The sequence below is a fragment of the Lissotriton helveticus genome, chromosome 2_1 (assembly GCF_964261635.1).
Source record: "Lissotriton helveticus chromosome 2_1, aLisHel1.1, whole genome shotgun sequence".
Taxonomy (NCBI): Eukaryota; Metazoa; Chordata; class Amphibia; order Caudata; family Salamandridae; genus Lissotriton; species Lissotriton helveticus.
The window spans coordinates 391,270,623-391,298,608 of record NC_136059.1 but is presented as its reverse complement, the minus strand read 5'-3'; positions in this window follow the sequence as shown (position 1 = coordinate 391,298,608).

Below are 27,986 nucleotides of genomic sequence, written 5' to 3'. Positions count from 1 at the left end.
ACATCCCTGGTGATGCGCCAGTCATCATAAATCTATCCCTAAGCTTCTTATCTTGTTACAGATGAACCGCCATATGTATCATCAAACTATTTTGCATTTCCTAAATAGCGAATTTTAAGGAATAAATAGCAATTCTTTACCATTCCTAATTTGCAATGAGCAAATTGCTAATTGCAAATTACCCATTCATTTCCATGGGCTAGGAGGCTCATAGGAATGAAGGTGCAATTTGCGATTAGCAATTAGCTCATCGCAAATTAGGAATTTTTCCAAGGGTGCAGGGGTGTCTCAAGAACACCCTGCTGCACCCCTGAAAAAGAAATTTGGGGGCATATGGCGCACATACATGCCCTAAGGGCATGTATTGGTGTCATATGGCACCTTTTGTTTTTTGGAAAAAAAGCTTTTTGAAAAGAATTCGCAAATTACCACCAACTAGAAGTTGGTGGTAATTTGCAAATCCTTAATGGCATTTTTTGCATATTTTTTGTTTGATACATTGCATTTAAGGAATCGCAAAATTTGCAAATCCTTCAGTGCAATCGCAAAATAAGGAATAGCAAATATTGCTATTCCTTATTTTGCATCAAACTTGTTTGATACATACCATTTGTCTAATTAGCATTCGCAAAGGCCGAAATTTGCAGAATTTTGATCTTTGCGAATGCTAATTATCTTGATACATATGGCCCCAAGTGAGGCCTGTCTTGCAACATGGTGCATCTTTTGCATCACTGCTGCATCGGTTTCATGTGGCACGTTTTTTTTACACCATGACACATCTGCCTAAATGCATCAATTTGTAATTTTGTCGCCTCATAGCAAATCTTTTGCACCGCCGCTGCATCATAAAAGTGACGCACAGTGGTTGGTGGTAGTTTCCAAATCCTTAATATCATTTTTTACATATTTTTTGTTTGATACATTGCATTTAAGGAATCGCAAAATTTGCAAATCCTTCAGTGCAATCGCAAAATAAGGAATAGCAAATTTTGAATTAAGGACATTTTAAGTCATTTCCACATGTGCAGTGTTTTCAAATTTTGATTTGAAAATCGTTTTTAGGGAAAAGGAATGGTTTGTAAATTTATGACAAGGACATAATGGTGTATGCTTCTTTATAAGGCATTTCACTGTCTCTGATGTCATTTTTCCCATATTACATTATAAGACCTTTCCCCATGGAGCACATTCCTTGTAAATATGCTCCCACCTGTGCATGGTGAATTTAGATTTTGACTGTTTGAGTCACATAGCCATGTTAAAAGTGACCCAAAAAAATTGCAAAGGCTTTAAAAAAACACTTTCATGTGTCTTAAGGACATTTTAAGTCATTTCCCCATGGGCAGTGTTTTGTAAGTGGCGCAAAAGAGGCATACACCTATCATAAATCTGTCCCTAGCATTTTAAATGATTAATTCATGATGACGATAAGGTGTGGCCTATCCAGAGGTTTGTTTAAGGTGAGGCCTACTCAGGATTGCAGATTAAAGTTACGCTTGATGAAGAATACAGAGGAGATAATACATGTAAAGCTCTACCAATGAAGTAAGTGATGTCCACTTCATTGCGCCAGTCATCATAAATGTATCCCTAAGCTTCTTATCTTGTTAGAGATCAACCGCCATATGTATCATCAAACTATTTTGCATTTCCAAAATAGCGAATTTTAAGGAATAAATAGCGATTCTTTACCATTCCTAATTTGCGATGAGCAAATTGCTAATTGCAAATTACCCATTCATTTCCATGGGCGAGGATGCCCATAGGAATGAAGGTGCAATTTGCGATTAGCAATTAGCTCATCGCAAATTAGGAATTTTTCCAAAGGTGCAGGGGTGTCTCAAGAACACCCTGCTGCACCCCTGAAAAAGAAATTTGGGGGCATATGGCGCACATAAAATTTAACAACATTCCTTTACCTCAAAAACGATTTTCAAGTCATAATTTGAAAACACTGCCCACAGGGAAATGACTTAAAATGTCCTTAAGACACATGAAAGTGTTTTTTGAAAGCCTTTGCAATTTTTTGGGGTCACTTTTAACATGGTTATGTAACTCAAACAGTCAAAATCTAAATTTACCATGCACAAGTGTAACCATATTTACAAGGAATGTGCCCCACGGAGAAAGGTCTTTTAATGTAATATGGGAAAAATGACATCAAATGTCCTTAGGACACATAAAAGCGTTTTTTGATTGCCTTTGCAGCATGTTTGTATCACTTTTAACATGGCTATGTAACACAAACATTCAAAATCTAAATTTGCCATGCACAGATGGGAGCATATTTACAAGCAATTTGCGCCACAGAGAAAGGTCTTACATTGAAATGGGAAAAATAACATCAGAGACAGTCAATTGCCTTATAAAGAAGCATACACCATTATGTCCTTGTCATAAATTTAAAAACAATTCCTTTTCCCCAAAAACGATTTTCAAATCATAATTTCAAAACACTGCACATGGGAAAATTACTTAAAATGTCCTTAAGACACATAAAAGCGTTTTTTGATTGCCTTTGCAGCATGTTTGTATCACTTTTAACATGGCTATGTAACACAAACATTCAAAATCTAAATTTGCCATGCACAGGTGGGAGCATATTTACAAGCAATTTGCGCCACAGAGAAAGGTCTTACATTAAAATGGGAAAAATAACATCAGAGACAGTCAATTGCATTATAAAGAAGCATACACCATTATGTCATTGTCAGAAATATTATAACCATTCATTTTCCTCAAAAACGATTTTCAAGTCATAATTTGAAAAGACTCCACAGCTCCTATGCAGAAAAACACCCTGTCAGTACTAATACTTCACATTTTCTCCAATTACATTTTCTCAAAGAAACAAAATCTATTTGTAAAACACTTGAGACAAAGCAACATTTGAAAACCACAACTTTCTTCATAATTTTCTCCTTAAAGCACACTATTCTCTATCTAAATTAAAGAAATATTTTCTCACCTTAGCAAATACTTTGAGTTTGAAAACAGTCTCAGAAACACACCAATTTGTCTTCAGCAGAGCAAAAGGTATGCACTCCAGAGTCTGCAGCTATCAAAAGCACAGAAATGCTGTAATTCTTCACACATATCTCTCATGTCACCCAATCAAAACTCTTCCCTCACTTTTTTTCAAATGAAAACCCTTCCCCCTCTGCCATTTCATGCCTTTTCTGCATGGCAACCACCTCTTGGAAGACCTCTGGTGTTTGCAAGTTCACACAACAATGTTGCAATTGAACTCTGAACTCTCAGTGCACCTGCGTATCCACTGCAATCTTTCATTTAATGACTTTTTATTGACCATTCAAAATACATCTTTCAAAGAACTCATCCATGCACCCTAACTTTCTGTTTTCAGCAATCAAAATCCACCAATCACTGTTACTGCTTCATTAACACAGAAACTCCACAGTTTTTTTCATTTTAAACTCTCATTTTTTCAACTGCCATTTCATTGCCACACTTCATCTGACTGCAGTAGAACCTTCTCTCACCATGTTTTCTGTCTGGATTGTTGGACATAGTTATATCCACTGGGCTCACAGGTATGCTGAGAACAGAAATTTACCTAACCTCAATTTACAAGATGTGGAAATTAAGTGGTTTGGCCACAGAGGATTAAAATGTCACCAATTGATACCATTGGTGAAAACCTTTATGCATTTGCCAAAACCTGACCTGTTAATTGTGCACTGTGGAGGTAATGATTTGGGCACTTTGTCTGGGGTAGGTCTGGAAATGCTTTTAAAGGACACCTTTGAGCAATTGATGGCACTTTTTCCTCAGACTGCCTTGGTATATTCAAATATATGCCAAAGACAGAAATGGAGGTGGTCAAACCAATTTTGTCCACAAATTGAGAAGTCGAAGAAGCATGTAAACAAATCTGTTTCAGCTTACATGAGAGACCATGGAATGGGCTCCCTGTACAACAATAACTTGCGTTACTACATGCAAGATATCTACAGAGGAGATGGAGTTCACTTCTCAGATGAGGGCAACAGAATTTTCATTCTGAATTTAAGACTGTGCATTGGTACCTACTTATAAGTACCTAAATGTACCATAAACCCAAAAGCTCTTCTCAGAGCTACCCTACATCTGATCACTCACAATTATTATTTTACTCTAACATTTTTCACTAATTTTCAACAAAGTACGCTCCCTGGGGCGCTTCCCGGTACGCGAACCGGGAGCTAACCTCGCGAAATTTTTTTTAAAAATGTTTTTTTTTCGCACATATAAGCCTCCTCAGCCACCCTCAGAAAACCTAGGGGGTCAAAATAAGTCTACCGTGCCCCCTTCTACCCATTCTGAACATTATTTGCCCTCCATCTTGTATCTTAATTCGACCGTAACACAAAATGGTGGACTCCCGTAACGCTTAAGGTTCGCGAACCGGGGCGCTCACCAGTTCGCGTACCGGGTCGCTCCCTGGGAAGCGCACCATCAAAAAAGGTGGGAAAGTAGTTTACAGAAAAGCAACTGGAGACAATTTCACCAAATATAGATTAGCTCATACTACATACCAATCCCTACCATTTTCACAAATTTGATTGGAATTCCATTTAGCCATTTAGCCTGTAGACCTCTCTAAATACCCTGAGGTAAATTACTTCTCAAAACACATCTGAAGTGTTGGAATTGACAACCAATTAAAATGTTACTTTCATTTTCTACTTTTTTTACCTGACATTTGATTGGTTATGTACCTGAATATATATAAAGAAAGAGAGAGAAACACAGCCATTTTGACTACAACTTCCTGAATTACATTGCAAGATCATTTTCACTCACAACTTAAACTTGTTTTTAGAAGGTGAGATATTATTTTATAAATTTGAAAACATTTTCAGATAGTTATATACTATCCCTCTGTAAGAGTTAGACATTGAGAAAGGCTTCTTTATTATAATTATGGATTGATTTAGGTTTCTGTGGTATATTTATGAATTTACTTAGGCTTCTTCACAGGCACTTTTTAATAGTACTACTTCACGCCTGAAACCATACAGTGCCCATAGATTACTTCTCTGTTATAAACTCACAAGTACCTGTCTGAACTTAAACCCAACAGTGCCCTATCACTACTGATATATTTATTTTTTATGCAAATTACAGCAATAAAATGGAAGGTGAGCAGAATGTTTCCTTCGAAATTGTTCTGGACAGCAACAATGAACAAGTTATGGAACCCATTGATGACTTAGAATTCATGGATGAGTCACGGGACTATGAATTACTTCAATGTGTAGAATCTGTCGATCATTTACTCCATTATGATGACGGTCAAATGTGGGAACTTATGTTCACTCAACAAGAGGACATATCGGACAGTCAAATGCTAGACGTTCTATTAAATTTTGAAAAACAATCTGAAAAATAAAATTGTATGTAATATTAAAAAATTGTTTGAGTCTTTAATCATTTTTATATGTAATTCATAAACTAGTTAAATGTTAGAAATGTTATTAAATTTTGAAACACAATCACAATAATAAATAATTGCTTAAAAAATAAAAAAATTAAAAAATAATCAACAAAACCAACAATCAATTAACATACAGTATTTGAAAAGTCTATCATTCATTTTTCATTATAGTACGCTGCCCAGAACGCTTCCCGGTTCGCGAACCGGGCGCTACCCACGCAAAAAAACAAAAAAAAGTATTTTTTTTTTGCCCCGCGGGGCCCTTTTAAAGCCTCCACATTAAACCTAGGGGGTCAGGGAGGATATACTATGCCCCCTTATGGTCATTTCCCCCTTTGTTTTGGCCTCCTCTTGTCTCTCAATCCTACCGAGAGACAAGATGGCGGCCGCTCCGGACTGTTTAGAATGTTGACAGACACCGGAGAGCCAATCAGCTTCGCTACGCGAAGTTTCCGGTACGCGTAAAGTCTGCGAACCGGAGCGCTGCCCAGAGCGCACTTACAGATATATATCTTTTTTTAAACGTTAATTTCTCAAAATCCACTGAAGCACATATATTGAGACCTAGCAAAGGCACATCGGGCTACCAGTCCCTACAATTTTGCCAAGTTTCGTGCAAATCCATTCAGCCGTTCGGGCTAAAAGTGAGGCCAACCGCCCTATGGAAAACTCAATGTTAAAAACACGTTTTGGGACCCCCTTTTTTCTCGGCCCCCCCTTGACGAACCCCCCCAAATTTTCAGGGGCTGCTCAGAAACAAAATGTTCCATTTTCCTGAAAATTTCAGCCAATTCCGTCCACAAACGCCAAAGTTATTAGACATAGAATTTTCAAAAATCCCATAGAGAAAAAATCCTAACTATATATACCTACTGGCGTTTGTGGACGGAATTGGCTGAAATTTTCAGGAAAATGGAACATTTTGTTTCTGAGCAGCCCCTGGAAATTTGGGGGGGGTTCGTCAAGGGGTGGCCGAGAAAAAAGGGGGGTCCCAAAACGTGTTTTTAACATTGAGTTTTCCATAGGGCGGTTGGCCTCACTTTTAGCCCGAACGGCTGAATGGATTTGCACGAAACTTGGCAAAATTGTAGGGACTGGTAGCCCGATGTGCCTTTGCTAGGTCTCAATATATGTGCTTCAGTGGATTTTGAGAAATTAACGTTTAAAAAAAGATATATATCTGTAAGAGCGGACCTGGCAGCGCTCCAGTTCGCGTACTTTTCGCGTTACGGAGCTTTGTGAAGCGAAGCTGATTGGTTCTCCGGCGTCTGTAAACATTCCAAACAGTCCGTAGCGGCCGCCATCTTGTCTCTCGGTAGGATCGAGAGACAAGAGGAGGCCAAAGCGAAGGGGCAAATGACCAAAGGGGGCATAGTAGATCCTCCCTGACCCCCTAGGTTTGATGTGGAGGTTTTAAAAGGGCCCCGCGGGGCAAAAAAAAAAAATAATAATAATAATCGAACGGCTGAATGGATTTGCACGAAACTTGGCAAAATTGTAGGTACTGGTAGCCCGATGTGCCTTTGCTATGTCTCAATATATGTGCTCCAGTGGATTTTGAGAAATTAACGTTCAAAAAAAGATATATATCTGTGACAGCGGACCGGGCAGCGCTCCGCTTCGCGTACTTTTCGCGTTACGGAGCTTTGTGAAGCGAAGCTGATTGGTTCTCAGGCGTCTGTAAACATTCCAAACAGTCCGTAGCGGCCGCCATCTTGTCTCTCGGTAGGATCGAGAGACAAGAGGAGGCCAAAGCGAAGGGGCAAATGACCATAAGGGGGCATAGTAGATCCTCCCTGACCCCCTAGGTTTGATGTGGAGGCTTTCAAAGGGCCCCGCAGGGCAAAAAAATAAAACATTTTTTTTAGTTTTTTTGCGTGGGGAGCGTCCGGTTCGCGAACCGGGAAGCGTTCTGGGGAGCGTACTTTGTTGAAAATTAGTGAAAAAAGTTAGAGTAAAATAATAATTGTGAGTGATCAGATGTAGGGTAGCTCTGAGAAGAGCTTTTGGGTTTATGGTACATTTAGGTACTTATAAGTAGGTACCAATGCACAGTCTTAAATTCAGAATGAAAATTCTGTTGCCCTCATCTGAGAAGTGAACTCCATCTCCTCTGTAGATATCTTGCATGTAGTAACGCAAGGTATTGTTGTACAAGGAGCCCATTCCATGGTCTCTCATGTAAGCTGAAACAGATTTGTTTACATGCTTCCTCGACTTCTCAATTTGTGGACAAAATTGGTTGGACCACCTCCATTTCTGTCTTTGGCATATATTTGAATATACCAAGGCAGTCTGAGGAAAAAGTGCCATTAATTGCTCAAAGTCGTCCTTTAAAAGCATTTCCAGACCTACCCCAGTCAAAGTGCCCAAGTCATTACCTCCACAGTGCACAATTAACAGGTCAGGTTTTGGCAAATGCATAAAGGTTTTCACCAATGGTATCAATTGGTGACATTTTAATCCTCTGTGGCCAAACCACTTAATTTCCACATCTTGTAAATTGAGGTTAGGTAAATTTCTGTTATAAGCATACCTCTGAGCCCAGTAGATGTAACTATGTCCAACAATCCAGACAGAAAACATGGTGAGAGAAGGTTCTGCTGCAGTCAGATGAAGTGTGGCAATGAAATGGCAGTTGAAAAAATAAGAGTTTAAAATGAAAAAAACTGTGGAGTTTCTGTGTTAATGAAGCAGTAAGAGTGATTGGTGGATTTTGATTGCTGAAAACAGAAAGTTAGGGTGCATGGATGAGTTCTTTGAAAGATGTATTTTGAGTGGTCAAGAAAAAATCATTAAATGAAAGAATGCACTGGATATGCAGGTGCACTGAGAGTTCAGAGTTCAATTGCAACATTGTTGTGTGAACTTGCAAACACCAGAGGTCTTCCAAGAGGTGGTTGCTATGCAAAAAAAGCAGAGAGGGCAGAGGGGGGAAGGGTTTTGATTTGAAAAAAAGTGAGAGAAGAGTTTTGATTGGGTGACATGAGAGATATGTGTGAAGAATTACAGCATTTCTGTGCTTTTGATAGCTGCAGACTCTGGAGTGCATACCTTTTGCTCTGCTGAAGACAAATTGGTGTGTTTCTGATACTGTTTTGAAACTCAAAGTATTTGCTAAGGTGAGAAAAGATTTCTTTAATTTAGATAGAGAATAGTGTGCTTTAAGGAGAAAATTATGAAGAAAGTTGTGTTTTTCAAATGTTGCTTTGTCTCAAGTGTTTTACAAATAGATTTTGTTTCTTTGAGAAATTGTAATTGGAGAAAATGTGAAGTATTAGTACTGACAGGGTTTTTATGTGCATAGGAGCTGTGGAGTGTTTTCAAATTATGACTTGTAAATCGTTTTTGAGGAAAAGGAATGGTTTTAATATTTATGACAAGGACATAATGGTGTATGCTTCTTTATAAGGCAATTGAGTGTCTCTGATGTTATTTTTCCCATTTTAATGTAAGACCTTTCCCTGTGGAGGAAATTGCTTGTAAATATGCTCTCACCTGTGCATGGCAAATTTAGATTTTGAATGTTTGCGTTACATAGCCATGTTAAAAGTGACCCAAACATGCTGCAAAGGCAATCAAAAAACGCTTCCATGTGTCTTAAGGACATTTTAAGTCATTTCCCCATGTGGAGTGTTTTTAAATTATGACTTGAAAATCGTTTTTGGGGAAAAGGAATGCTTTTAAAATTTATGACAAGGACATAATGGTGTATGCTTCTTTATAAGGCATTTCAGTGTCTCTGATGTTATTTTTCCAATATTTAATTAAAAGACCTTTCCCCGTGGAGCAAATTCCTTGTAAATATGCTCCCACCTGTGCATGGTAAATTTAGATTTTGACTGTTTGAGTTACATAGCCATGTTAAAAGTGACCCAAAAAAGTTGCAAAGGCTTTAAAAAACACTTTCATGTGTCTTGAGGACATTTTAAGTCATTTCCCCGTGGGCAGTGTTTTCAAATTATGAGTTGAAAATCGTTTTTGAGGTAAAGGAATGTTTTTAAAATTTATGTGCGCCATATGCCCCCAAATTTGTTTTTCAGGGGTGCAGCAGGGTGTTCTTGAGACACCCCTGCACCCTCGGAAAAATTCCTAATTTGCGATGAGCTAATTGCTAATCGCAAATTGCACCTTCATTCCTATGGGCCTCCTGCTCCATGGAAATGAATGGGTAATTTGCAATTAGCAATTTGCTCATTGCAAATTAGGAATGGTAAAGAATCGCTATTTATTCCTTAAAGTTCGCTATTTAGGAAATGCAAAAAACTTTGATGATACATATGGCGGTTCATCTCTAACAAGATAAGAAGCTTAGGGATAGATTTATGATGACTGGCGCATCACCAGGGATGTGCCAGTCATCCTGCGCCGCTGTTCCGCCACCCATGGTGTGCTGCATTTACAATGCGGCGCACCATGGGGCAAAAACAGCACAGATGCGTGACGCATCTGTGCCGTAAAGGTGGCGCATTGCTGAAGTTGTATCGCAAGTGTGATGAAGCTCCAGCAAGGCTCAGGGGTGCCCCTGTCGCAGGGTTTCTGTTCTCACACAGAACTGTGCACAGAGGATTGGAACCTCGGCGAATTAGGGTGCCCCAAAACTCACCTTAGTACCCAAAAACCCCTTACCAAGCTAGCTACAGTGTCACATTGGATATAACAAACTCCCAATGGTTAGACAATCCAGAACATGAACTTACAGTACCTCAGGATACGTGGAACTCATGAACACTCGGTCGTTATATATTCATTACAAACCAGAACATGGAGTTAAGAAGAACACATGTGCATTTGAAATGTTTATTTACTAATGCCGTCTTCTCAGGCGTAGTATCTTAGATAATACAAGTACACATATTATCAGTAGCAAAATTACCAGCATAGTTACTAGTACATAAAAAGCGAATGGTGACAGCATGTTAACATGCTGTAAATGAATAAGAGTTAGCAACACTTATATCTCACCCTCCCTAATACACATATTATATTATTTGCTAAGAAGGTCTCTTTGGGTTGGTTTAGGGCGGGCCCATACCTTAATGTCCTAGATTTGAAGGAATCACATCAGCATACACCAGCTCTCTCTTCATGTGAACCGCATCAAGTGTTGTGTATGTGTGTTCGGCAAAGCAATATAAAAACCGCCTCATGCCCAGAATTGGCAGAAGCTGCACTTATGTTATGACTATGAAGTCGTGGAGATCAGACCTCATAACAATTCTGTATCGTGTTGTTCTTGAAACTTCAGCACTCCCTGTACAGACATAGTTTAACAAGCAAAGCAGATAGTAGAGCAATAACATATTATTCTCATGTAAACCACGATGAACTACTAGGTTGAAAGCTAAAGCAACAACTAAGTGTCGTGTGCAGAAGTTGCAAAAAAGGAAAAATGGCGTTTAAACCGGTAATGAGCCCATGCTAACTTAACACGGTGTAAAGATATCCAGGATCTACATGACACCCCCCCATGATCCGGAAACAAACTGAATAAGATAATAGAAGTGCCATCTCATGAGAGCAGATTGCAACTTTATATGTGCACGGTCCGCAAGGTAAAACATTAAAAACTAGCAAAATTTAATGCTAAAAAAAAATAAAACAGCCAACTACTTTATCGAGGCTTAAGCCAATAGGCAAGCTAAATAATAAAAACTTGACAAATAAGTCAATGAATTGTCAATGAAATGCTAGTACTCAGCATGTCAAACATGAAAAAGGTCTATGACATAACTGTGTATGCAAAATAAGCTGCAACAGCCTCCAATAGGAAGTCACCGTCTTCATCCGAAAACAGTTCAGCCATCCAACTTAAAAGCGGAAAAGAACATACGTGCTCTCCCAGCACCGGATCCTCTATCACCATCAGAGGACAGCTCGGTGGGTTTTCAAGAAAGCTCTGTTCCAAGAAAGACTGTGCTGCCGCCAGTAAATTCCAGGGACCAATTAGTCCATGCATCAATGCCACAGCCATAATCCTTTCGCCAGGACAAACCAACTCGTGAGTAATGATAGGACTCATCAGCTGATTAAAGTCGACGTCAGGAGAAACCGGTCCGCAGAGACACAAATCAATGGCCCAATCGAAATCACAGGTCAGGCAGTGAAATACAGGCTGGACACAGGTGAAGTAGGAGAATCGAAAAGATAATCCATATGCCGTGCTTAATATCGCCAACGGCATTGTGCCATAATATTCAAGCATGCGATTGCGGAACAGCGTCAGCAGCTGCAGGGCGGGACCTTGCACAGGAAGGACATCCATATTTAAAAATGTAAAAAACCACAAGAGCACCCGCTGCTAATGCAAGTAAAACTGGGAATCCACAAAACAAAGTGGAAAAAATAGAATGAAAGAAAGCAGGGATGACTCCAGAGATTTTCTCAAATGAAGTCACGAGACCACTGCTAACAACTTTAAAAAAATGCGCCAGGCCCTTTGTGGAGGACGCGTTAAAGATAGTCCGAACCATGTCGCTGAAATGCAAAGGCGAATCAGTATTTAAAAGGGCTTGCACCTCTGTACGGGTGTTCGCTATGTGAAGTACGAAAGTTTCACGGGCCGAACTCAAGGCCACCTCTCTCTGAGACAAAAGAGCCCTTATTCTTGCCATGCCGTTGAAATCTGCTCCCAAGGTTGGTATTTGTGGCCAGATTGAAAACTCCCTATGTTCATGTGTGGGAGGAAATAGAACATTTCTGCAGCAAATAACCCGTTCACTTACTGTTACGATAAAAGGAATACTTCTAATTAACCCACAACAATCTTCATTATTGAGCATCAAATAACTACCATTTTCCAACAACTTGAACGTGGGGATGATAGCAGGAACTGGTGTGCCTTGCAACACGCAAGCCATATTTGGTCGGTCTTTGTTGCATGAACCGTGTAACTGTATGTGCCTACACATTAGTGAATGATCTGGCGTCTCAGTGCATTCCTCTCCATTCAGATAAACTTCTTGATCATCTTTGAAACATCTGTATGTGTATGGAAGCGACCAGACCTCATGAAGAAAACCACTACCTAAAGGTTCATAACGACCTATTGGTACATATTTCATACAATTTGAAAACTTATATAAAGCAAAAGGCAGCGTTATTAAACCGTGGATAAGCCACGTTGCAGCAGTGGCCTCCGCCACGGAAAAAGGCAAAGATTCTAACCTTTCAATATGTAACATAGAAAAGGAAGCATCACGCATTGACAGCAAGCGTTGTTTGTCAGTCAAATTGAATGGGGCAAATAAAGAAGAAACGTTCATGTATCCCCAGGGAACTTTACCATTTTTCAGAGTTTGAAGGGTCCAAGCATGATTGATCTTAATTGATTCTGACCATGGTATAACACTGACACTTCATCATGCACAATATCGACAACTGACGACACAATGTCATCTAGTGTGTAAATTCTAGATGAAAGAACGCTAATACTATTGTCAACAACTGCAAGCACTTTTTCAAGATTCGCTTGATCAATAGCCCTAAGGCGTGTAGCAGCCTCAATCTGAGTCAGTTTCCAAATTTCATTGTAAGCTGCATATATCCACCTTTTCGACCTGCCACTAGCCGGGCCTTTAATGAAATCATTCAAATCCACGTCTGCATTCAGTTTAGAAAGGTGACTTTTAACTGCAAGTAAAGTTGAATGCTTCAGCCAATTCTGACACAATTTTCCTACAGAGTAAGTCGTGACAGTGTGGACCAAGTCAAACCGGGGATCAGATCTAACATTTTTAAAACCTTCTGTTAAACCCAAAAATCGATTCTGGCAAGAATCTGAACTACGTTGCCAAAGCAGCCAACCTTTTGGATTTATACTGGAAATGTTAAAGGAAGAATTACAGAGTAGGGCCTGTAAATCACTAATGGACAACCGAGTAAAATTACTCCAACCATCATATTCCTCTAACTCCGGGATAGTAGGGGTGTTTAATTTTTTAGAAGTAGCCAATCCAAAGCATGTGGTCTGGGAAATTGTTTCATTCAGAAACAACATATGATTCGGGATGAGACATGCACGGTGCAAAGCCTCAGTGCCTTGTACCTGCCAGGTTTGTGAACCCCAAACTGATGTAGATCCTGGATATCTTTACACCGTGTTAAATTAGCATGGGCTCATTACCGGTTTAAACGCCATTTTTCCTTTTTTGCAACTTCTGCACACGACACTTAGTTGTTGCTTTAGCTTTCAGCCTACCTGCGTCAAGACCTATGCCTGCTTCAAGCAGGCGCAGGGTTTTGACGCAGCTTTGTCCTATCTGATTGTAAATGCGGCACACCATGGGTGGCAGAGCAGCGGTGCACGTTAACTGGTGCATCCCTGGGGATGTGCTAGTTAACATCAATCTGCCCCTTTACATTTAAGTATGTGCAGGGGACACAGAGTCGGTGAGGCTTATCCAAGGTTAAGAAGAGATGAGTCCTGTTCACTGAAAAATTTGACATAGGCTTCACCTCCTCAGCATCGCTGGACATGGCTAAATAATAGCTGCAAAATGTTACTCTTGTTAAACAATTTTACTATTATAATCTCTGAGATTTGTCTCTTACTCTGGAACATCTCATTGTTGTTATCTTTCTTTAAAGATAAAGACAACATCAACATGAGCGACAATCAGCAATCAGTTGATTTCGACCTCATCATTGAACTCGTAATTGAAACATCAGTGGATGTTGATCCCTTGGATGATTTAAATCCTGAGGATGAAGAAGAACGTGATGAGGATGCAGATTTGTCAGAATTGTATGACATAGGATGGGAAGCTGACGTGCTTGAGCCTATGGAACTATAAACATTTATTTAAAAAATTTATAATAAATAAAAAGTAAAAATGTAAACCGTTTAATTTAAAAATAAAGACACCTTCAAAAACAGGTTATGTGTAGTGTCTTCAATAAAATATTAAAATATGCTCATAAAATTAGATCAGATTCACATATAAAACAGCACAGGTAAAATGAATATAAATTCCATTTCTTTTCTGCTATTTCTGTATTCTAAATTTGCCAAGCACTAAAAAATCTTCTATGTAAAAATGTTAAGTAGTGTGTTAAGTTTTTGATGACTGTTATAGATTTACTGTTGGGTAATAGTGGTTAATAACATTTTTTATTATATTTTACCACAGATTCAACTGCAGATCATTTCAGGATTTCAGCATGCCAACCAAAGAAAGACTGAGAAAGGCTGCAAAACGTCAAAGACAGCAGGTCAATGAAAAAAAGCAGCAGTCCTCTAACAAAAATATTTGTCAAGTCACCAAGAAAGCACCGGGTAAGAGTACAAAAACATTCATAAGAAATATCTGTAGTAAAAAAAATACTACTACAGAAAATGTTTCAGTCCAGAAAAGGAGAAGCAATTCAAACGGAAAGGAAAGGCCAATGAAAAATGTTACTGCTAGAGCAAGAGATAACTCTGTCCATGATAGTAGAAGGAAACAACAGTTTAGGGACATTCGTAAACGAATGTTCCGCAACAGGATAATTGGCAATTTGTTAAAAAATATTAAGAAAGGTCAACAGAAAGTGGTTTTTTATAAGAGAAAAAAAATAGTTGAGAAAGTGATTGATCAGGCATTTGAAATTAAACATAAGTTATTTATTTTGATAATCAATAGAATTAGGAAGCTAAACAAGGCAATTTATGATTTCAAAAGAAATAGTAGATGGAAGAGAATAGTTAATCGTAGTAATTTTTGTGAAGTTTTTTCTGGAGAATGGATGCATAGTTCAAGCTCTGAGGCATTTTTTAATGAGGAGAGTTATTTCCAGGATAATGATTTGGTGCATGCAGTTGACACCAGTGGTCGAGCTTATGAAGTGAAAGATGGTTGTCCAGTTGAAAAAGAAAAACTTGTGACAACAGAGATAGAAGAGGTGTTAGGTAATGAGGTTTTAGGAAGACGTCCTAAGGGTCCTGTGTACACCTGGAAGTGTAGTAGTATTTGCAGTGTACGACAGGATTCCATCAATTTGCTTTGTGATTTTATACGGTCATTTAATAAGAAAAGTTTGAAGCAGAAAATGAAGTTGTTGCAAGAATTAAATCCTTGCAGAGTGAGAGAAGTGACAGGTTTGCATGGTCATTCACTGGCTTGTCTTTCCAGGAGAGTATGCCAGAGTGTTTTTTCATCATTTCAGGATGCTAGCAGTGCATCATAATAAAGTGAGGAAATTAGTTAGAATGTTGTATTATGCTAAGAGTCCAGCAATTATGCTTAAACAATTATGCGCTGCTCTTTTGCATGGTTCTGAAATAGATGTGAAGAATATATGTGAAGAAATTGAGTTTTGTTACTTTGGAAGTAAAGAGGAGAATGTTGAAATTGACCAAGAAGAAGAGAGTAATGTGGAAGATAGTGTACAGGTTTCCAGTACAGATAATTTCCAGAGGGAAATTGCGACGTTTGAGGTGAAATCAAGTGAGAGGCCAAATTTCACTTGTGTGTGTTGTCGACGCACTTATTATAAGAATCAGACTAAGTTAGTGGATTTATATGCACAAAGTGAAAGGGAAAATAATAGTGAATGGAAGGATTTTACAACATACTTGATGGTAGAAAATTGTTTTGATTTGGGATTGGATCAACGTGTGTGTACTTATTGTTGTAACAAATTAAATCAAAACCAGATGCCTGCTAGAGCAGTTCATAATAATCTGGAATTGGTTGAGATTCCTTCTGAATTGAAGGATTTAAATACTTATGAATCTATTTTGATTCAAAGTATCCATCCCTTTCAGGCTATTGTAAGAATGGAGCCAAAGACAGGGAAATTGCCTCCATCAGATTTACAGAGAGGATTAAAGGGAAGAGTTGTTGATTTGCCTCTAGATTTGAAGAAAAACATTAACACAATTGGAGTAGAAAAAGTGGAAGAGGAACCTCTGGTTATCTTATTTAATGGGGTTCCGACAAAGAATAAGAAAATATGGCAAGATTTAGTGGATGTTAGGAAAGTCAAAAAGGCAACATTGTATTTGAAAAAAAATAATAAATACTATAAAAATGTATATGTTGAAGAAGAGGAAGTAAGTGAGGAAGAGGATAGCGATTTGTGTGCTGGTCAAATTGAGAAAGTAGAACCCTGTACTAGTGAAGAAATATATGAACATTATAGTGTTCATCCTTTGCATTCCAAGGAAGTCATGGGGAATGCTATTGAGTTGTTTCAAATGAAACAAGCCAAAGGGAGTCCCATTAGTGTTTGGGAGGAAAGTTTGGAAGCTCGGTGTTTCCCACAGCTTTTTCCAACAGGTCAGGGATGAAGATATGATGAGCGACCTCATCAAATTCCTGCTTCTGAATACCGGACTTTGCGATTGTATGCAGGAGATGCTAGGTTTCGACAATGCATTCCCTATTTGTTTCATCTCCTGTTTGAAAGCGATCTGTCTGGACTGTCATATGCAGTGAACCACATCTTGAAAAGTGGTATACACATGCAAAACATCTCGGCAAGTGACTTTATGGATAAAGTCAATGTCCAAGACAGTATTTTGGATTCTCACCTGATTAATCTCATGGCGTGTCAGCGTGGTACTAATGAGTACTGGTACCGTCGTCATGGTGATTTAAAATGTATGCTGAGGAACTTAGGAACTCCCACATGGTTCCTCACTCTGAGCTGTGCCGAGTATGGCTGGGAAGACTTACTTGAATTTCTACGAGAGGCAAATGCAAACATCGAAAACATCGAATTCAAGACACCCGGAGAACTGTGCTCTTTGGATCCAGTCATTGTATGCAGGTACTTCAATCATAGATTTGAAGCTATGATGTCTTTCATCATGAATAAGAAGAATCCACCTCTTGGAGAGGTGTTGGATTTCTTCTGGAGAAAGGAGTACCAAGCAAGAGGTGATCCTCATATACATATGCTGCTGTGGATCAAGGATGCACCTAAATTTGGAACGGATCCAGAAGACTCAGTGATGAGTTTCATACAACAGTATTCTACGTGTGCTGTTCCAAACGCAAAGGAGAAGAAAAGCCTAAGAGAAAAAGTTCTACGTTTCCAAAGCCATCGATGTGGAAAGTACTGTCGTCGTAAATTCCGAAACAAGGACAAGTTCTACACCAAATGTCGTTTCGGCTTTCCACGACCGGTGATTTCTAAAGGAAGAGTAAACAGTTTGATGTCTTCGCTGCGACATAATGTGATGAAGAAATCACCTAAAAACACATACAATTTGAAGAGGAACGAAGAGTCCAAGTACATCAACGACTACAACCCGGTGATTTTGTCCATGTGGAATGCTAACATGGATATACAGTTTGTGGCTGATAACTGTATGGCTGTGGCTCGGTATGTGACATCTTACATCACCAAAAAAGAGAAGACAGAATTGAAGGATATGTGGGAGGACATTTCCCATGAAAAGAGCCTCAGCAAGAAGTTGTACAGTTTCAGTCTGAAGATGTTGTCGCATCGAGAAATCGGAGCTTACGAATGCTCTGACCGGTTGTCTTCAGCAAGTCTCTATGCCAAGTCCAGGAGTATCGTTTGGGCGAGTCTTGGTCTTGCTGCAACGCGTAATCGAGTTCTGAAACCTGTGCGGGAAATTGAGTATTTGGCGGAAAAGGAGCCAAACAGTACCGACATTTTGAAGACCAACATGTTGGATACATATTATCCAAATCGAAGCAAACACCTCGACAATGTTTGTCTGTATGAGGTTCTTCAAAATTACATATTCAAGAGGAACATCAAAGAAGATACTAAGAAAGGAGTGTATGCTGTATTAGGAAGTGAGGGATGTCTGGTCAAGCAAAGAAAATGCCACTTGGTAAACCATCGAAAATTGAGTGGCGAATCTCCTGAAAAAAAGGAGTTTTTCTATTTAGCACTTTTGCAACTTTTCAAGCCTTGGCGTGCAGAAGAGGAACTGCTTGGAGATTTCCTCTGTTACGAAGACTCTTTCAATGCTGCCAAGGAGACCATAGAATGTCCTGCTTTTCCCAAATATGTAGAAATGTTGAATGCGGAAATTGAGCAGGAAGCAACGATTGCAGCCGAGATTGCCAGAGACAGTTCTCAGGACAGTCAGAGTTCTGCTTCATTGAGTCAGGATCCACTAGGAGGACCTGTTATCGAAAATGAAGCTGTCACTGCTATGAATGAAGTGGAAAGAGCCATGGCACATGCTCAGGAGGATGCGGTTAACTTAGAAGAGTTGGAAAGACAACTCAACGTTGAGCAGAGGAAAATATATGACGAAGTTACCATGCAAATTGATCATGGATTAAGTCATGACAAGAAAGAGTGTTCATGTACGTCATTGAAGCCTGTCCGACTGTACGTGAGTGGAGAAGCGGGAACTGGAAAAAGTTTCCTTATTAAAGCAATTTCATGCTATTTGCAGGAAAGGACAGAGTCATCGCTGTCTTGTGTTGTCACCGCTCCAACTGGACTGGCAGCACATAACATTAAAGGGATTACTTTACATCGTTTACTGATGCTGCCAGTGGAGCATGACAACAAATTACAATATCACAAGCTATCTGGAGATGCTTGTTTTGAAGTTTCAAGAATCTTGAGGAAAATGAAACTTCTTATCATTGACGAAGTAAGCATGGTTTCCAATGTCATGCTTGCGTTTGTGCATTTGAGAATGCAAGAAGTTCTCAAAACAGAGTATGATGTGTTATTTGGTGGCAAACACATCATTGTTTTCGGAGATCTTCTGCAGCTGACACCAGTGAAAGGGCAACCTGTGTTCAAAATGCTCACGCATGAAGATACCAGGAAGTGCCTAGGGAGCATTGGCAACGTCAATATATGGTTAAACTTCAATTATGCTGAACTGCATGAAAATATGCGTCAGGCTAAGGATGAAGTTTACAAGAGTATTCTACAAGATGTTAGAATTGGAAAAGTGACCGAGCATGGGAAAGAAGCTTTACATGCACGATTACTGTCAAATTTATATCCAGAACAAGATGTTGTGCCTGAGAATATTTTTCAGAAAATTACTGAGAAGAAATCTGGAATATGTTTGATGCCAACTCTTGCAGAATGTGCCAAATTCAACAACAAAATGTTGCATTTGGAAAAGCAGGAGATTGTGAAACTAGAAGCTATTGACAGAGTAGAGCATATGGGATCAACAATTATTTTGTCTGAGAATTTGAAATCAAAATTGGATTAATTAGAGAAGACTATATCTAAAACTGCAGGTTTTGAAAAGACTCTGAATGTGTGCTTGAACTGCCGTATAATTTTAAGAAGGAATTTACATGTTGAAAGAGGTCTGGTAAATGGATCAATGGGTAATGTTGTTGATTTTGTGAAATACAGAAATAGAGATGGCATTGAATTTTTAAAAATTAAATTTGATGGCATTGAGGAAGTACAGGTAATTGGTCGTTGCTCTGCTAGATTTTTGCTTGTAAAAGACTTATATGTTCGCCGTAAGCAGTTTCCTGTTTGCTTGGCATATGCGGTGACAATCCATAAATCGCAAGGTTTAAGTGTAGACAGTGCATTGGTGAATATTGGCAGTTCTGTGTTCAAGGAGGGTATGGCATATGTGGCATTGTCACGAGTTAGAACTTTATCGGGATTGTACTTGATTGAGTGTGATGTCACAAACATTTGTGCGGATCTAGATTGTGTTAAGGAATACAATAGGTTGAGAAGAGAGTATGTGCCACATTTGCCTCAATATCCTTTGTTTGAGAAACGTGTGGTAGGCCGGAAACGAAGAAATGTGACAAATACTAGGGAGGTTGCAGCAAAAAGACGAAAAGTCGATGAACCTGAAATTATAAGCAGAAACAAAAAGGATTCTGTTGAAGATGTTGTTGGTTTTCAATTTGAAAACAGTTCTGGTGTCAACTGCTATGCTAATGTAGTGGTTAATGTTTTGTTTTCTCTAGAAAATGTAAAAGAAGAGATTGTGGTCAATTCTGATCAAAGATTTTGCAGTTTGTTAAATTCTGTGTTAGAGAAATGTAGCACAGATAGACCAAAAATAGAAAGTGTGTCTGAAATTCGAAATCTGTTAGACAGATGTTCAGGCCAAACACAATTCTCTCAAAATATTCAGCAAGATTGTCAGGAGTTTTTAATGTATATACTTGATGTATTGCATACTGAAGGTGTAGATGTAGATCACCTGTTTGGGCTTTCTTATCAATGGCAGCATGACTGCGAGAACTGTAGGGTATCAAGTAGTACTAGTGTAGACTCAGAAAGATTTATATATTTAACTTTGCCAGACAGTAAATCAGTCTCTTTTAATAAACTAGTAAAAGCAGCTGATCACAACATGGAGTGTAGCCAATGTAAATCTGAAATGATGTCCACATTATTTATACGAACATATGGCCAGTATGTTATTTTAATGTTCCAACGATGTAGGCCTGATGGAACAAAATTGACAACTTTAATTAAAAATGTTGTGGCTTCACAGTTGTCAATATCAGGAAGGACTTTTGTAACTGCAGCAATTATATATCATGACGGTCCTTCAATAACATCAGGACATTACACAGCTTATTTAAAGTCTAGAAACGGCTGGTCATTCTGCAATGATTCTGTTTTAATTTTCAAAAAAAAATTGCCGTATGACCTTAAAAACTCTTACCTGGTGTTTTTAAAACCAAAATTTTAGGGAAAGAATCTCGGGATGTGCTCTGAGGAATTTCAAGAAGTTCTAAGGGCTCCTACACGATTTGGCCTTGAGGATTAGTGTAGTACAGAGACATAACTTCTTACCATAACACTGGACGTCATGTTGAAATAACTGCACTTTGAATGAATTCAGAAAAACGGTTTCTTTTTATAAGCAAATTCAAGCAGCCAATCAAAACATGGAGTAGAGGGAATGTAAGTCTGCAATGCTGTCTACTGTTTTATATTGCTTTGTGATGTAGAGAATTTAATAATTGTAGTAGTCATAGAGATAGTGTAAGTCTGCTTCATAGTAAGCAGTATCAGTGTCATAGGAAATGTAGAACATGAGTGAGCAAGAAAGGTAAGATATTAGTAATCCAGGATTGTGAAAATGATCTTCAACATTTTAATTCTGAAAGTTGCGGAAATACAACATGACGGGATTGGCTTACAAGAATTCCAAGAGTTATAAATGTCTCTGACACGATTTGGCCTTGTGGAAACGTGTGGTAGAGAGCGAGAAGTCATTTATTGTATGTAACATGTTTTTGAAAACGATGGAGGTTTTCTTTCAGAAAGTGGCAGGTTGAAAGTAATAACAGCACAACAGAGTGTAAGCTGTTCATAGGACATCCTTCGCCGTCATGGAAAGTAAGTTAACTTTAAGGAGTTCTGAATTCTGATTTGTTATGTTGTATGGGTTTTTTAAACACAATCATTTTGATTGTGTTTTTTTTCCCCCGCTGTTATATGATGAATACCTTCAAGTCACTGTTTTTAGTGAAATTTGATACATTCTGAGAACAGCAAAAATAAACCATTTAACATGTATAATTAATTCTGTTCTGTTTGCATTTATGATGTACATGTAGAACTGTGTAGGAGGCATGGAGAAGGTGAGGCTTCTGTAAGTGTCAAAGTTGTTGCATACAGTGCTCATATTCTACGTAGTCTTTCATATGATAGACTACATTTCCACAATGAGATACCTAAGCAAAGGAAACACAGGTGATATGATTGTGGAATGAGCAAAAAAAATTGCACGTTTTTCAATTATATTACCTGTGTTTCCTAACATTACACATCACATTGTGTAGATGAGGTTTAGGCCTGTTCCTGGAGACAGAGGAGGTCTGACATTTGTTCAAGAGTGCAGTGGACATGACACACTTGGTTGGTAGGCCTGCACATGTATTTTCTTCTCTGTATTCTTCAACAAACCTAAATTTCATCTGCAACTCTGAGTAGGACTTACCTGAAACAAATCTGTGAATAGGTTACACCTTATCGGCATCTTGAAACAATGATTTAAAATGTTAGGGTCAGATTTATGATGACCGTGCGTCTCATTTGCTCCGCTGTGGGTCACTTTTGTGTAAAAGATGCACCATGTTGCAAGATAGGTTTCAGTTCATCTCCAGCAAGATACCATCACTTTGAAATGTATATAATTAGCACTGTGTAGGGGACATGCAGAAGCTGAAGCTTTTCTAAGTGTCAAAATTGTTGTATACACTGCTCAACTTCTGTGTACTGTTTGATATGCTAGACTCCATCTGCACTATGAGATACCTAAGCAAAGGCAACACAGGTGATGTGATTGTGAAATGAGGAAAATAAACTCCACATTTTTCAATTACATCACCTGTGTTTCCTAAGTTTACGAATGACATTGTGCAGATGAAGTTTAGGTCTGTCCACGGACACAGAAGAGGTCTGGCCTTTGTTCAAGAGTGAAGTGGACATGACTTACTTCATTAGTAGGCCTTCACATGTATTATCTCCTCTGTATTCTTCAACAAGTGTAAATTTGATCTGCAACCCTGAGTAGGCCTCACCTTAAACAAACCTCTGGATAGGCCACACCTTATTGTCATCCTGAATCAATTATTTAACATGTTAGGGACAGATTTATGATAGGTGTATGCCTCTTTTGCGCCACTGTGCGTCACTTTTGTGACGCAGTCGCGGTTGAAAAGATTTGCTATCAGGCGACAAAATTATAAAATGATGCATCTAGGCAGATGTGTCATGCTGTAAAAAAACAATGCCACATGAAACCGATGCAGCAGTCATGCAAAAGATGCACAATGTTGCAAGATAGGACTCACTTCATCTGCATCAAGATACTGTTAGTTTAAAATGTATATTTTTAGGACTGTGTAGGGGCATGGAGAAGCAGAGGCTTCTGTAAGTGTCAAAGTTCTTGAAAAACTATTTGTCCTTCAATCTTTTCCCTTGTCTTTTCTAATTTTTTAAAAACATGTTTTAATATTTTTCAAATGTTTGTTCTCTCTTTCACAGATTGAAAGTATAAAAAGAACAAATGACTAACTTAACGACAATTATAAGGTAAATGTTTTGTACTCTTTTCGTTATATTTATATCACATTTAACTTCTATTAGTTCCACTGCTTCATTTCTTTAAGCATCACTTTCTTGCCTTTGCTACTTCCCTCATTCCTTTCTCTATTACTTAATTACTCTACTCCTTCACTATTTTTCTTAGTCCCTCTCTTCTCATACTTCTTCACTCTTGGTCACTCACTCTGTCTCTATTACTTTCACTGTTTCTGACTGATCTAAAAAACTTTTTTTAAAAAGAACAGTAAGTATAAGGGAAGGAAACAGACAGTTATGTTAAAAGAAAGACAGCTATAGGGAGTAAACTAGGGATACTGTTACCCGCAATCCTCTGCTGATGATGTCACTGACCATGTCATGAATGATGTAATATGTGACATCATCAGCAGTGGATTACGGGTAACAGTATCTCTAGTTTACTTCCCTATAGCTGTCTTTCTTTTAACATAACTGTCTGTTTCCTTCCCTTATACTTACTGTTCTTTTTTTAAAAAATAATTTTTGGGTTCGCTCCCGGTTCGCGTACCGGCGAGCGAACTGGGAAGCGAACCAAGAGAAATAGAGGTTGGCAGAGTTCCAAATATTCTACCAATTTTTTTATAACGGGGAGGTAGTTCTGAAAAGAACTTTTTTTTTAATTGTTTTTGTTGTTTTATATTTTTTTTATTATTTTTCTGAACATTTTTTTACTTTTTTTTAATTTTTCTCAACGGTTTTATTTTTTTTGTGGTTTTTTTGGGGGGGGGAAACGAAAACGATTCATTGTAAAGGGCTCAACAGGAGCAACAAAAAAAAAAGAATTTATTGTTTGGGGCGTTTCGGACAAACATGAGCATGATTGTCAATAGCTCTGTTGATCAGAGTGATGCTACTTTCTCTTTAGCAAATGAATCCATTGCAAAGTACGCAGACTTGTTTTACTTCCCCGAATCTCATTTGTATATTTGGCACCATCTCCCTGCCCTCTGGTCCCGTCACTTCCGGTACAACAGATCTTCTGGCCATAATAGGAGGATTATCTAGTTCGTTACGTAACTGTGCAGCACTGTAGTTGTTAGGATGCCACCTAGTCATATGGCGATGCATTGTGTAGTTTCCGTAACTGTATTTCTTCTCGGTCCCTCTGGACAGTCTATCTTGACATATAAGGCAAGTTACGTATCTTGCATTTACTTTTTTCTGGCCTTTGGGAAATTTAAAAAATTGCCAAATAAAATTTTCTTTCAGGTGAAACCTCCTGGGCTCCTCAGGCAAAAACTGCCTCTCTTCCTGCTCTTCCTCCTCTTCCTCTTCTTCCTCTTCTTGCTGAATTATAACTTCAGCAGGTGGTCCTCTCTTCCTTGGATGTGGTGGAGGTGGTGGGGAAGCACCAGCTGAAGCTACTAAAGAAGCCATTGCTCACTGGTAACAAAGGGTCTTTCTCTCACAAAGATGAAAGTCAGAGTGAGGAAAGAAGGAGGGGTTTTCATCATTTGGGAAAAACAATAGTTCTCAACCAATGAAAAGTGTTAGTTTTAGATTACATGACCTAGTCTTACATCATTAGGAAACCAAAAGTGAAATGAACCAATGAAAAGTGTTATTACCAAGTCACATGACCTGCTGTGTTTACGTTACGCGCTTTGCGCCGCCTCCCGGTTTGCTTCCGGGAACCTGCGCTTCGCGCCTCGCTTCGCGTACCAGTTCGCTTCTGGGTACGCTAACGTAGCACGTCATATGACGTATCACGCGACAACGCGAAACGTCATGCGGACGCGACGCGTCACGATGTTGTTTTCTAACGCGGCAGTTGCGCTAAAGGAACGTTTACCGGTTCGCAGACTATTTCGCGGCATCAAGGTGAGCTAACAGGAAGCTTCCCGATTCGCGAAGCGGGAGCGAAGAAAAAAAAATATTTAAAAAAAAAATTATTAATAAACATATAAAATATATTTTTGGATTTAAAGAAGAATACATTTTACAGCTACAGATATTAGCTTTTAAAAAACCAATGAAATTCACTGAAAAAACCATAGGTTATAGCCCATATATAGTTAGGAATTAGCATTTACAAAACCTTGAAAATTCACTGAAAAAACCATAGGTTATAGACCATATATAGTTAGGAATTAGCATTTACAAAACCTTATTTTACTCACACAAAACCATTGAAATTCCATATATAGTTAGTTGCACTAACTATATATCGCGCACCCGCAATCCACTGCTGATGATGTCACATATTACATCATTCATGACATGGTCAGTGACATCACTGATGACATCACTGATGACATCTCAAATGACATCACTGATGACATCACTGATGACATCTCAAATGACATCACTGATGACATCACTGATGACATCTCAAATGACATCACTGATGACATCACTGATGACATCTCAAATGACATCACTGATAACATCTCAAATGACATCACTGATGACATCACTGATGACATCTCAAATGACATCACTGATGACATCACTGATGACATCTCATTTGACATCAATGGTCACATCACTGATGATATCATTCATGTGACAATACAATGCATCTCCTCACACTTTAATATAACCTCTGTTACACCCAGTGTTAAATACAGAATATAATTTTTTAAACCATTGACACACCAATACTAGTTACTACATACGCCCTCACTGATTCTTATGTCTACACACACATTCACTCATTCACCCATACAATCATTCATACATACAATCACTCATCTTTACAACACTATCATATGCACTCATACACCTATACAGACACTCACACTCTGCCACTCATCCATGGAGTTACTCACACACCTAGTCAGTCCTGTAAAGAATCAATCACACTTCCATTTTCTAATCTATACAGTTAAACATAGAGTACCTTACATTTTCAAACATATACTAACACATACTTACTCTCTTATACAATCATTGATACAAGAACACATTGATCTGCACAGAGTCACACATCTCCCAGCCAGCCACACACACACTCAGTCTCCCATACAAATACTTGGACAATCAATCAATAACCCATATAGTTACTCATATAGCTACTGATCAACACATGCAGCAGTTTACAGAACAACAGACAGAATGATGCACAAATTAAGACAGTTTAGTCACTAACCCATGCACTCAGTGAGACACATTTAATCACTCACTCATACAGTCAGTCACGCACCTACTAAATCCTTCATCCAGACACTTCTACATCTACTCATTCTTCAATATGTAAAACATATTTAAACTTTACAGAAACACACAGTCACTGGATGATGTCATCAGTGATGTCATCAGTGATGTCATTTGAGATGTCATCAGTGATGTCATCAGTGATGTCACTGACCATGTCATGAATGATGTAATAAGTGACATCATCAGCAGTGGATTGCGGGTGCGCGATATATAGTTAGTGCAACTAACTATATATGGAATTTCAATGGTTTTGTGTGAGTAAAATAAGGTTTTGTAAATGCTAATTCCTAACTATATATGGTCTATAACCTATGGTTTTTTCAGTGAATTTTCAAGGTTTTGTAAATGCTAATTCCTAACTATATATGGTCTATAACCTATGGTTTTTTCAGTGAATATATATATAATTAGGAATTAGCATTTAAAAAACATAGCAAATCCACTGAAAAAGCCATAGGTTTCAGGCCTGCTATAGTTAGGAACTAGCATTTAAAAAACCTTAGAAATTCACTGAAAAAACTGTAGATTTTAGGAGTGTTATAGTTAGCTGGACATTTAACTCATACAAAACCATTGAAATTCCTCCGATATAGTTAGTCGTACTAACTTTATATCTCGCGCGCCCGCAATCCACTGCTGATGATGTCACATATTACATAATTCATGACATGGTCAGTGACATCACTGATGACATCTCAAATGACATCACTTATGACATCATCCAGTGAATGTGGTTTGCTTTGTTATTTAAATATGTATTATATATATAGCAATTTGCATTGAAGAATGAGTGGATATATAAATATAAATATCTGAATGGAGGATTTAGTAGCAGAGTGATTGACTGTTTACTTGACTAATTTAAAGTGTCGCTCTAAATATATTGGATAGTGACTAAACTGTGTGAACATCTGTATCACTTTGTCAGTTGTTGTAAAAGCTACTGTAGTGTAGTTCCTATATTCCCAATAGGCTCTGCGCATTGGAATAATATATTCAGCAGTGTAGACGTAGGACTGAGGTTATCTAGGTCTCTACTGACTATATTAGACTTAAGGTTTGCCAGCTAGCTCAGAGGTCACTAGAAACTTTCTCGAATAAACGAGGAGGAGTTTAACCTCCCTGGATAGACAAGAAGGGATTAGCTTCTGACAACCAGAAAACATGACAACTTTGCTCTCCCTGAATAAGAGTGTATCTCTAGAGTCGTGTGAAAACAATAGACAGCTATTTCACTCAGTCAAATGTGCGTACTTAGTTTCACCAGAATGCAGAGAAAAGAGAGACGGGCGTTTTCAATAAAAGGTGTTATTTATTGAGCAGTCTTCTTCCTCATACAAGAGAAATGAATTGCCACGATTGTAATACTCATGGTAAA